Below are 10,793 nucleotides of genomic sequence, written 5' to 3'. Positions count from 1 at the left end.
CCCCTTTCTTGGCAGCAGTTCTCCGTTCTCTTTTTGGAAAAGTATGTGCCACAGTCTCACAGAGAGGAGCTGCGTAGGCCGTTTGAGTGGTTGCGTCAGGGGGAGATTATCGTGTCGTAGTATGAGTTGAAGTCCTCCGAGTTGGCTCGTCATGCCATATGGTTGGTTCTGACAGATAGGGAGAGGATTGGGAGGTTTGTTGATGCCCTCACTTATCAGCTTCGTATTCTCATGACCAGGGAGAGGGTGATTGGTGCTACGTTTGAGGAGGTTGTGGATATTGCCCGTGAGATTGAGTTTGTTCATCGCCAGGAGCGTGAGGAGAGGGAGGACAAGAGGCCTTGAGGATCTGGCAATTATAGTGGTGCTCCTTCGAGAGGTCAGTTTTAGCATGGCCGAGGCTGTCCATTCAGGCATGCTCAACCAGCTCGCCCAGTTTATTATGGGGCATCTTCGGGTCATGGTTAGCATAGTTCTCAGCAGGTCCAGTCATCACTTAGTGCCCTTCCAGCTTAGAGTTCGTCCCATTCTCTATCAGTCCAGGGCTCTTCTATACCGAGTGCATCTGCTAGTCACTCTGGTGCGAGGGGTTCCCTTCAGTCCCCTTCTCCAGAACTTGGGATTTGTTATGAGTGTGGCGACATGGGTCACATGTGGAGGCAGTGTCCACGTCGTTTTGCTAGTTCATCTCAGCAGAAAGGCCAGCCATCGGCTTCAGCGCCAGTTTCTTCACCACCGCCGCTCAGTCAGCTAGGGGTGAGGGTCAGTCAGCCAAGGGTTGCCCTAGAGGGGGAGGTCGATCAGGGGGCGGTTAGGCCCGTTTCTATGCACTTCTAGGCAAACACGATGTTATTGCTTCAGACGCTGTTATTACAGGTATTGTTTCAGTCTGCCACAGAGATGCCTCTGTATTATTTGATCTCGGTTCCATCTTTTTTATGTGTCATTATACTTTTCTCGTTATTTGGGTACGCCCCATGAGTTTCTTCCTTCACCTGTTCATGTATCTACCCAATGGGCAATACTGTTGTTGTAGACCATGTGTACCGGTTATGTGTGGTAACTATTGGGGGTCTAGAGACCTTGTGGATCTTTTATTATTGTGTATGGTGGATTTCGATGTCATTTTGGGCATGGATTGGCTATCTCCGTGTCGTGCTATTGTGGACTATCATGCTAAGACAGTCATATTGACAATACCGGGTGTGCCACAGATTGAGTGGCGAGGTGTGACTGATTATGTTCCCAATAGAGTGATCTCATTCTTGAAAGCCCAGCGTATGGTTGGGAAGGGTTGTCTTTCGTATCTAGCTTTTGTGAGGGATGTCGGAGCTAAGACTCCCAGTATTGATTCTGTCCCAGTTGTGAGAAATTTTCCCAATATGTTTCCTGCAGATCTGTCGGGCATGCTACCGGACAAGGATATCGATTTTGGTATTGACCTCGTGTCGGGCACTCAGCCCATTCCTATTCTGCCGTATCGTATGGCACTAGCAGATTTGAAGGAATTAAAAGAACAGCTTTAGGAACTCCTTGATAAAGGGTTCATTCGACCTAGTGTGTCACTTTGGGGTGCGCCGGTTCTGTTTGTGAAGAAGAAGGATGGCACTATGAGGATGTGTATTGATTATAGGCAATTGAACAATGTAACAATTAAAAACAAGTATCCTTTGCCTCGCATTGATGATTTATTCGACCAGCTTCAGGGAGCGAGAGTGTTTTCCAAGATTGATCTCCATTCAGGTTATCACTAATTGAAGATTAGGGACTCGGATATTCTTAAGACGACTTTCAGGACCCGATATGGTCATTATGAGTTCTTGGTGATGTCTTTTGTGCTGACCAATGCCCCAACAGCGTTCATGCATTTGATGAACAGCGTTTTCCGGCCTTATCTCGATTCGTTTGTCATAGTCTTCATTGATGATATTCTGGTGTACTCGCGTAATCAGGAGGAGCACGCGGAGCATTTGAGAGTTGTGTTACAAAGATTGAGGGAGGAGAAACTTCATGCAAAATTCTCCAAGTGTGAGTTTTGGCTTGGTTCAGTGGCTTTCTTAGGGCACATGGTGTCTAGCAAGGGTATTCAGGTTGATCCAAAGAAGATAGAGGTATTCAGGTTGTTCAGAGTTGGCCCAGACCATCCTCAGCCACAAAGATTCGCAGCTTTCTTGGTTTGGCGGGTTATTATCGCTGGTTTGTTCAGGGATTCTCATCTATCGCATTGCACTTGACCAAGTTGACTCAGAAGGGTGCTTCGTTTGTATGGTCGGACGAGTGTGAGGAGAGTTTTCATAAGCTAAAGACAGGTTTTACCACAACTCCAGTATTGGTTTTGCCATCAGCTTCAGGTTCATATACAGTGTATTGTGATGCTTCGATAGTTAGAATTGGTTGTGTATTAATGCAGGAGAGTAGAGTTATTGCTTATGCTTCTCGTTAGTTGAAGCCCCATGAGAAGAACTACCCCATTCATGATTTGGAGTTGGCTGCCATAGTTCATGCATTGAAGATTTGGAGGCATTACTTGTATAGCATATCTTGTGAGGTGTTCGCTGATCATCGCAGTCTTCAGCATTTGTTCAAGCAGAAGGATCTTAATTTGAGGCAGCGAAGATGGTTGGAGTTGCTTAAGGATTATGATATCACTATATTGTACCATCCGGGAAATGCCAATGTGTTGTCGATGTCTTGAGCCGAAAGGCGGTGAGTATGGGTAGTTTAGCATATATTCTAGTTGGGGAGAGACCTCTCACAGTTGATGTTCAGGCTTTGGCCAATCGATTTGTGAGATTATATGTTTCGGAGCCCAGTCGGGTATTGGCTTGTGTGGTGTCTCGGTCTTCCTTATATGATTGCATCAGAGAGCGCCAGTATGATGATCCACACTTGCTTGTCCTTAAGGACAGAGTTCGACATGACGATGCTAGATATGTGACCATTGGAGATAATGGGGTGTTGGGATGCAGGGCCGGATTTGTGTGCCCAATGTGGATGGGCTTCGGGAGTTGATTTTGGAAGAGGCCCATAGCTCGCGGTATTCCATTCATCCGAATGCCGCGAAGATGTATCAGGATTTGAGGCAGCACTACTGGTGGAGAAGAATGAAGAAAGATATTGTGGGGTTTATTGCTTGGTGTCTCAATTGTCAACAGGTGAAATTTGAGCATCAGAGACCGGGTGGCTTGCTTCAGCAGATGGATATTCCCGAGTGGAAGTGGGAGAGGATCACTATGGACTTTGTTGTTGGACTTCCACGGGCTTTGAGGAAGTTCGATGCTATTTGGGTGATTGTGGATCGGATGACCAAGTCCGTACACTTCATTCCTGTGTGTACTACCTATTCTTTAGAGTGGTTGGCAGAGATCTATATCTGGGATATTGTTCGTTTGCATGGTGTCCCAGTTTCCATCATTTCAAATAGGGGCACTCAGTTTACATCGCAGTTTTGGAGGTCTGTGCAGCGAGAGTTGGGTACTTAGGTTGAGTTGAGCACAACTTTTCATCCTCAGAAGGACGGACATTCCGAGCGTACTATTCAGATATTGGAGGACATGTGGCGTGCTTGTGTCATTAATTTCGGAGGGTTATGGGATCAGTTTCTACTGCTTGCAGAGTTTGCCTATAATAATAGCTACTAGTCGAGTATTCAGATGGCTCCATATAAGGCTTTGTATGGGAGGCGGTGTAGATCTCTAATTGGTAGGTTCGAGCCCGGTGAGGCTAGGCTATTGGGGATAGATTTGGTGCAGGATGCCTTGGACAAGGTGAAGGTAATTCAGGAGAGGCTTCGTACAGCGCAGTCGAGGCAAAAGAGTTATGCAGACAGGAAGGTTCGAGATGTGTCCTATATGGTTGGTGAGAAGGCTATGTTGAAGGTTTCTCCCATGAAGGGTGTTATGAGATTTGGAAAGAAAGGGAAATTGAGTTCGCGGTTCATTGGGCCTTTTGAAGTGCTTCGGAGGATTAGGGAGGTGGCTTATGAGCTTGTTTTGCCACCCAACTTGTCGAGTATGCATCCGGTATTTTATGTTTCTATGCTCCGGAAGTATGTTGGGGACCCGTCTCATGTTCTGGATTTCAGCACGGTTCAGTTGGATGATGATTTGACATATGATGTGGAGCCAGTAGCTATTTTGGGTCGTCAGGTTCGAAAGTTGAGGTCAAAGGATATTGCTTCTGTGAAAGTACATTGGAGAGGTCGGCCTGCGGAGGAGGCTACCTGAGAGACCGAGTGGAAGATGCGGAGCAGATATCCTTCCCAGTTTGAGGCTTCAGGTATGTTTCTTGATTCGTTCGCGGACGAACGTTTGTTTAAGTTGGGAAGGATGTGACAACCCGGCCAGTCGTCTCATGAGTTACCGCTCCATTTTCCCTATTTTTGCTTCTTGATGCTTCGTTATCTGTGTTTTGTGGTATCAGGTTGGTCGGATCGAGCCCAGAATGATTTTGGTAAGGTTTGAGACACTTAGTCTATTTTAAGGAAGTTTAAGTTGGAAAAGTCAACAGGATGTTGACTTATGCGTTAGAGGGCTCGGATGTGAGTTCCGATGGTTCGGTTAGCTTCGGGAGGTGATTTATGATTTACGCTTGAATTGGCGAAGTTGATATTTTGGCAATTTCCGATTGGTAGGCGAGATTTTGATATAGGAGTCGGAATGGAATTCCGAGAGTTACAGTAGTTTCGTTGTCTCATTTGGGATATGTATAAAAAATTTCAGGTCATTCGGGCGTGGTTTGGTTGGGTTTTTTTTATCAAAAGCGTAATTTGGAAGATTTTAGAAAGTTTGGCTTGAATCCGATGTGTTTTTGGGTGATTTGATGTTGTTTGAGGTATTTTGGTGATTGGAACAAGTATGAATAAGGTTTTAGGACATGTTGGTGCCTTTGGTTGAGGTCCCGGGGGGCCTGGGGTGAGTTTCGGGTGGTCAATCAAATCATTTTGAAGTTGAAAAAATTGCAGAAGTTACAGGTTTAGCTGTTGCAGGCTTTTACTCTTCGCATTCGCGAGTGGACCCTCGCGTTCGCGTAGGGTTTTTTTAGTCAGTCGGTCTGAGGTCGTGTTTGTTCTTTGCATTCGCGAGAGAGGATGTGTGTTCGCGAAGGGTAAGGTTGAGGAACCATCGCGTTCGCGATGGTCATGTCGTGTTTGCATAGAGGAAAAATTGGTCAAAGTAAGATTGTGCTTCGCGAACGCAAGGGTTTGACCGCGTTCGCGAAGAAGGAAATAAGGCATGAGCAGAATGTTTTTAAACTCGTCTTGTCTGCGAGGATTGGGTTTATTTCTTCCATAGTTGGTCATTTGGGGAGATTTTTAAAGGAGATTGAAGAGGGATTCAAGGGGAATCATTGGGAGGTAAGATTCTTGGACTTAAAACTCGATTATTATGTGAATTCCACCTAGAAAATCATGGAAATTAAGCTAAAAATTGAAGAGCTAGGGCTTGGAAATTTGGACTTTTGATTGGGGACTTGGAGGATCATTTGGGGTCAGATTTGAAAACTTTTGATATGTATGAACTCGTGGGGAGATAAGGAATCTATTGGTGTGAAAATTTCTGATTTTCGAGACATGGGCTCGGGGGTCGGGTTTTGATAATTTCGGGATTTGTGCCCTTTCTTGATTGCTTTTGCTTAGGCTTCGTTCCCTTAGCATATTTTGATGTCATTGTTCTGATTTTGGATAGATTCGGCGCGAGTGGAGGCCGATTCAAGGGGCAAAGGCGTCGCAAGCTAGAAATTTAGCCGGTTCGAGGTGAGTAATGATTGTAAATGATGTTCTGAGGGTTTGAAACCCCGGATTTGCACATCGTAATGCTATATTAAGGTGAGACACACGATTGATGACGAGCGTGGGGTCGTGCACTATTGGGGATTGTGACTTCGTCCTTCCCGATTGATGATTTTATCGCATATTTGATTGAAAACTATTTGATATCATCATTATTTGGGTTGAATGCCATATTTGGACTTTGTGCCAACTGTTTGAACCCTTCGGGGCTTTTTACTGATATTTCCTTACTGTTTGACTTTATATTTGAACTCAGTCATGCTATTTTCCCATTGTTTTCATACTCAGCCATGTTTACTCGGTTTTATTACTTAAATGATATTTTAAATGATGTTTGGGCTGAGAAACACTATTTTTACTGTTGCCCGAGTGGTTTGTGAGGATTTTTGACTGAGTAAGGCTGAGGGCCTATGTTGTGAGGAAACACTGATATTGATTTGAGGCCGAGGGCTTGAGATATGTACACCACAAGGTGGCTTGATTGATATGAGGTCGAGCGCCTAGTGATGATGCCACGAGATGGCTTGATATTGCACTTGCATCGTAAAGGGCCCCTCCAGGAGTCTGCACACCCCCAGTGAGCACAGGTACCCATTGTGATATGAGAGTGAGTCCGAGGAGTTGGTATTGTTCTGAGATGTTGCCCGAGGGGCGAATTTGTTGATATTATGCCCAAGGGGCGAACTTCTATTTGTTTACTTTACCTTAACTATCTGTCAATTACCTGCTTACTTGTTGAAAAAGGATTGTTACTTAATTTTTCCCTGGTTTACTGCTCTTAAATGGTTTTACTGCTTCATTATAGAATGCCTTATGCCATACGTGTTTTCTTACTTTCAGTCATTATTTACATTTGTTACTCACTGAGTTGGAGTACTCACTTTACTCCCTACACCCTATGTGCAGATTCAAGCGTAGCTGGTTTCACTCCCGAATGCTGATCCCTCCAGCTTTAGGCGGGCATTCGGAGTTCACAAGGTAGTTGTTGGCGTCCGCAGCCTCGTGTCTCTACTCCTTTATCATTTCTATCTCATATCAGACTTTTGTACTAGTTGTAGACATTTCAGACTTGTATTAAGTTTTATAGATGCTCATGACTAGTGACACCTCGATTAGGGCTGTGTTGGGTTGTTCTTCCGCGTATTTATGATATTATCTGCTACTTTGGATTATCTAATCATGTTTAGATTGTTTCTAAATGCTAAATTATTAATAATTGAAAAAATGGGAAGTATCAGCTGGTCTTATCTTCACGAGAGGCGTCATCACAACCGGGTCCGATTTTAGGGTCGTGACAGCATGTCCGACTCGGACTCCCAAATAGCTGCCTCGATGGGCTGACCTCTCTACTGCACTCGAACTGAAAGATAACTCTTTGACCTCAACTGATGAACCTTCCGGGCTAAAATAGCCATCGGCTCATCCTCATAAGTCAAATCCTTGTCCAACTAGACAGAGCTGAAATCTAACACGTGAGACAGATCACTGTGATACTTCCAGAGAATGCACACATGGAAAACCGGATGACTTGGTGATAAACTAGGTGGCAATGCGAGCTTGTAAGGCACCTCACCCACTCTCTGAAGAATCACAAAAGGTTTAATATATCTAGTGCTCAACTTGCCCTTCTTTCCAAACCTCATCACACCCTTCTTGGGTGATACCCGGAGCAACACTCTCTCTCCGACCATGAATGCAACACCACAAACTATGGTCGGTATAACTCTTCTGCCTGGACTGAGCTGTGCGAAGTTGATCCTGAATAATCTTGACCTTATCCAAGGAATCCTGTACTAAATCTGTACCCAACAACCGAGCCTCCCACGACTCGAACTATCCAACTGGCGCACGACATCACCTCCCTTATAATGCATCATAGGGAGCGATCTAGATGCTCAACTGGTAGCTATTGTTGTAGGCAAACTCCGCAAGTGGCAAGAACTGATCCAAAGAACCTCCGAAGTCTATAACACAAGCGCGGAGCATATCCTCTAATATCTAAATAGTGCTCTCGGACTACCCCATCCATCTGAGGATGAAATGTTGTGCTCAACTTAACATACATGCCCAACTCATATCGTACTGCCCTCCAGAAGTGCAAGGTGAATTGCGTAACTCAATTAGTAATGATAGACACGGGCACACCGTGAAGACGAACGATCTCAAGGATATAAATCTCAGTCAACCACTTTGAAGAATAGGTAATTGCCACATGAATGAAATGCATTTACTTGGTCAGCCAGTCCACAATGACCCAAACTGCATCGAACTTCCTCTGAGTCCGTTGGAGTCCAACAACGAAATCCATGGTGATACGCTCCCACTTACACTCAAGAATCTCTAACTTCTTAAGCAAACCACCAGGTCTCTAATGCTCATACTTTACCTGTTGACAATTTAGACACCGAGCTACATATGCAACTATATCCTTCTTCATCCCCCTCCACCAATAACGCTGCCGCAAGTCCTGATACATCTTGGAGGCACCCAGATGAATAGAATACCGGGAATTGTGGGCCTCCTCAAGAATCAACTCACGATGTCCATTCACATTAGGCATACAAACACGACCATGCATCCCCAAAACTCCATCATATCCAATAGTAACCTGCTTGGCACCACCATGCCACACTGTATCCCTAAGGATGAGCAAATGAGGTCATCATATTGCCGCTCCCTGATGCGCTCAAACAATAAAGACCGAGCGACTGTACAAGCTAGAACATGACTAGGCTCAGAAACATCCAACCTCACGAACGGATTGGCCAAGGCCTGAACATCTAATGCAAGCAGTCTCTCACCGACTGGAATGTACGAAAGGCTTCCCATACTCACTGACTTTCTACTCAAGGCATCGGCCACCATATTGGCCTTCTCGGGATGATACAAGATAGTGATTTCATAGTCTTTCAATAGCTCCAACCACCTCCTCTGCCTCAAATTGAGCTCCTTCTATTTGAACAAATACTACAAGCTTCAATGATCTGTGAATACCTCACACGACACCCCGTAAAGATAGTGCCTCCAAATCTTCAGCGCATGAACAATGGCTGCCAACTCTAAGTCATGAACAGTGTAATTCTTCTCATGAACCTTCAACTGCCGAGACGCATATGAAATCACCCTACCATCTTGCATCAATACCACACCAAGTCCAATACGAGATGTATCATAATATATTGTATAATATCCTGAACCTGTGGGCAATACCAACATTGGCACCGTAGTCAAAGCAGTTTTAAACTTCTAAAAGCTCGCATCACACTCGTCCGACCATCTGAACAGGGCACCCTTCTGGGTCAACCTAGTCAACAGGGCTACTATGGATGAGAACCCCTCCACAAACCGATGGTAATAACCCGCCAATCCCAAAAAACTCCGGATCTCTATAGCTGAAATGGGTCTAGGCCAGTTCTGAACTGCCTCAATCTTCTTAGGATCCATCAGAATGCCCTCTGCTAATACAATGTTCCCCAAAAAGTGACCAAGTCCAACAAAAACTCGCATTTTGAAAACTTAGCATATAACTAGCTGTTTGTCAGAGTCTGAAGTACGATCAGAAGATGTTGCGCATGCTCCTCTCGATCGCGGGAGTAGATCAATATATCATCAATAAACACAATCAACAAGGAATCCAAATAGGGCGTGAACACTCAGTTCATCAAATCCATAAATGTTGTTGGTACACTTGTCAGCCCAAATGACAACACTAGAAACTCAAAATGCTCATACCGAGTCCGAAAAGTTGTCTTAGGGATGTCGGATGCCCTAATCCTCAACTGATAGTAGCTATACCTTTAATCAATCTTTAAAAAGACCATGGCACCCTGAAGGTGATCAAATAAGTCATCAATCTTAAGGAATGTATACTTGTTCTTGATGGTGACTTTGTTCAGTTGCCGGTAATCCATGCACATCCTCATCGTTCCATCTTTCTTCTTCACAAACAACACGGTGCACCCCAGGGCGGGACACTAGGTTTAATGAAGCCATTATAAAGAAAATCTTGTAACTTCTCATTCAATTCTTTCAACTCTAGCGGGGCCATACGGTATGGCGGAACAGAAATAGGCTGAGTGCCCAGAGCCAAATCAATACATAAGTCAATATCCCTGTCGGGTGGCATCCCTGGAAGGTCTGTAGGAAACACCTCTGGAAACTCACAAACAATTGGTACATAATCTATGGAAGGAACCTCCATACTAGAATCGAGGACATAAGCCAAATAGGCTAGACACCCCTATCGGCCATACGTCGAGCCTTCACATAAGAGATAACCCTATTGGTAGAATGACCAGGAGTCCCTCTACACTCTAATAGAGGAAACCCTGGAAAGGCTAAGTTCATCATCTTGGCTTGAAAATCCAATATAGCATAATAAGGTGACAACCAATCCATACCTAAGATAACATCAAAATCTACCATATCGAGAAGTAGAAGATCTACGCTAGTTTCAAGACTCCAAATGGTGACCACACACGAGCGATAAACATGATCTACAATAATAGCATCTCCCATAGGTGTGGACATATACACAAGAGCACTCAAAGAATCATGAGGCACATATGAAGCAAAATAGGATGACATGTGGGAATAAGTAGAACCCAGATCAAATAGAACTAAAGCATCTCTACGGCAAACTGAAATAGTACTTGTGATAACAGCATCAGATAACTCAGTCTCAGGCCTAGCTAGAAAAGCATAGCAACGGGGCTGGGCCCCACCACTCTAAACTACATCTCTAGAACGGAGCCTAGCTGGCTGGCGTCCACCTCAAGCAGCCTGACCTCCTCCTTTAATGGCCTGACCTCCACCTCTAGCTGGTTGGGCGGGCGGTGAAGCACCCGATGCTGGGACCATGGCACAAGAACCCTAATGTTGTGAACTTCTCGATGCCCAAGGGCAGAATCTAGCAATGTGCCTCGGATCACCATATGTATAACAGGACCTCGGCTGATGTGACTGCTGACCTTGAAACTGACCCTCTCAACATGAGTAACCA

Source organism: Nicotiana sylvestris, chromosome 4 (genome assembly GCF_000393655.2).
Source record: "Nicotiana sylvestris chromosome 4, ASM39365v2, whole genome shotgun sequence".
In the NCBI taxonomy this organism is placed as follows: Eukaryota; Viridiplantae; Streptophyta; class Magnoliopsida; order Solanales; family Solanaceae; genus Nicotiana; species Nicotiana sylvestris.
The sequence above is the reverse complement of the archived record's forward strand: the minus strand, read 5'-3'. Positions refer to the sequence as shown.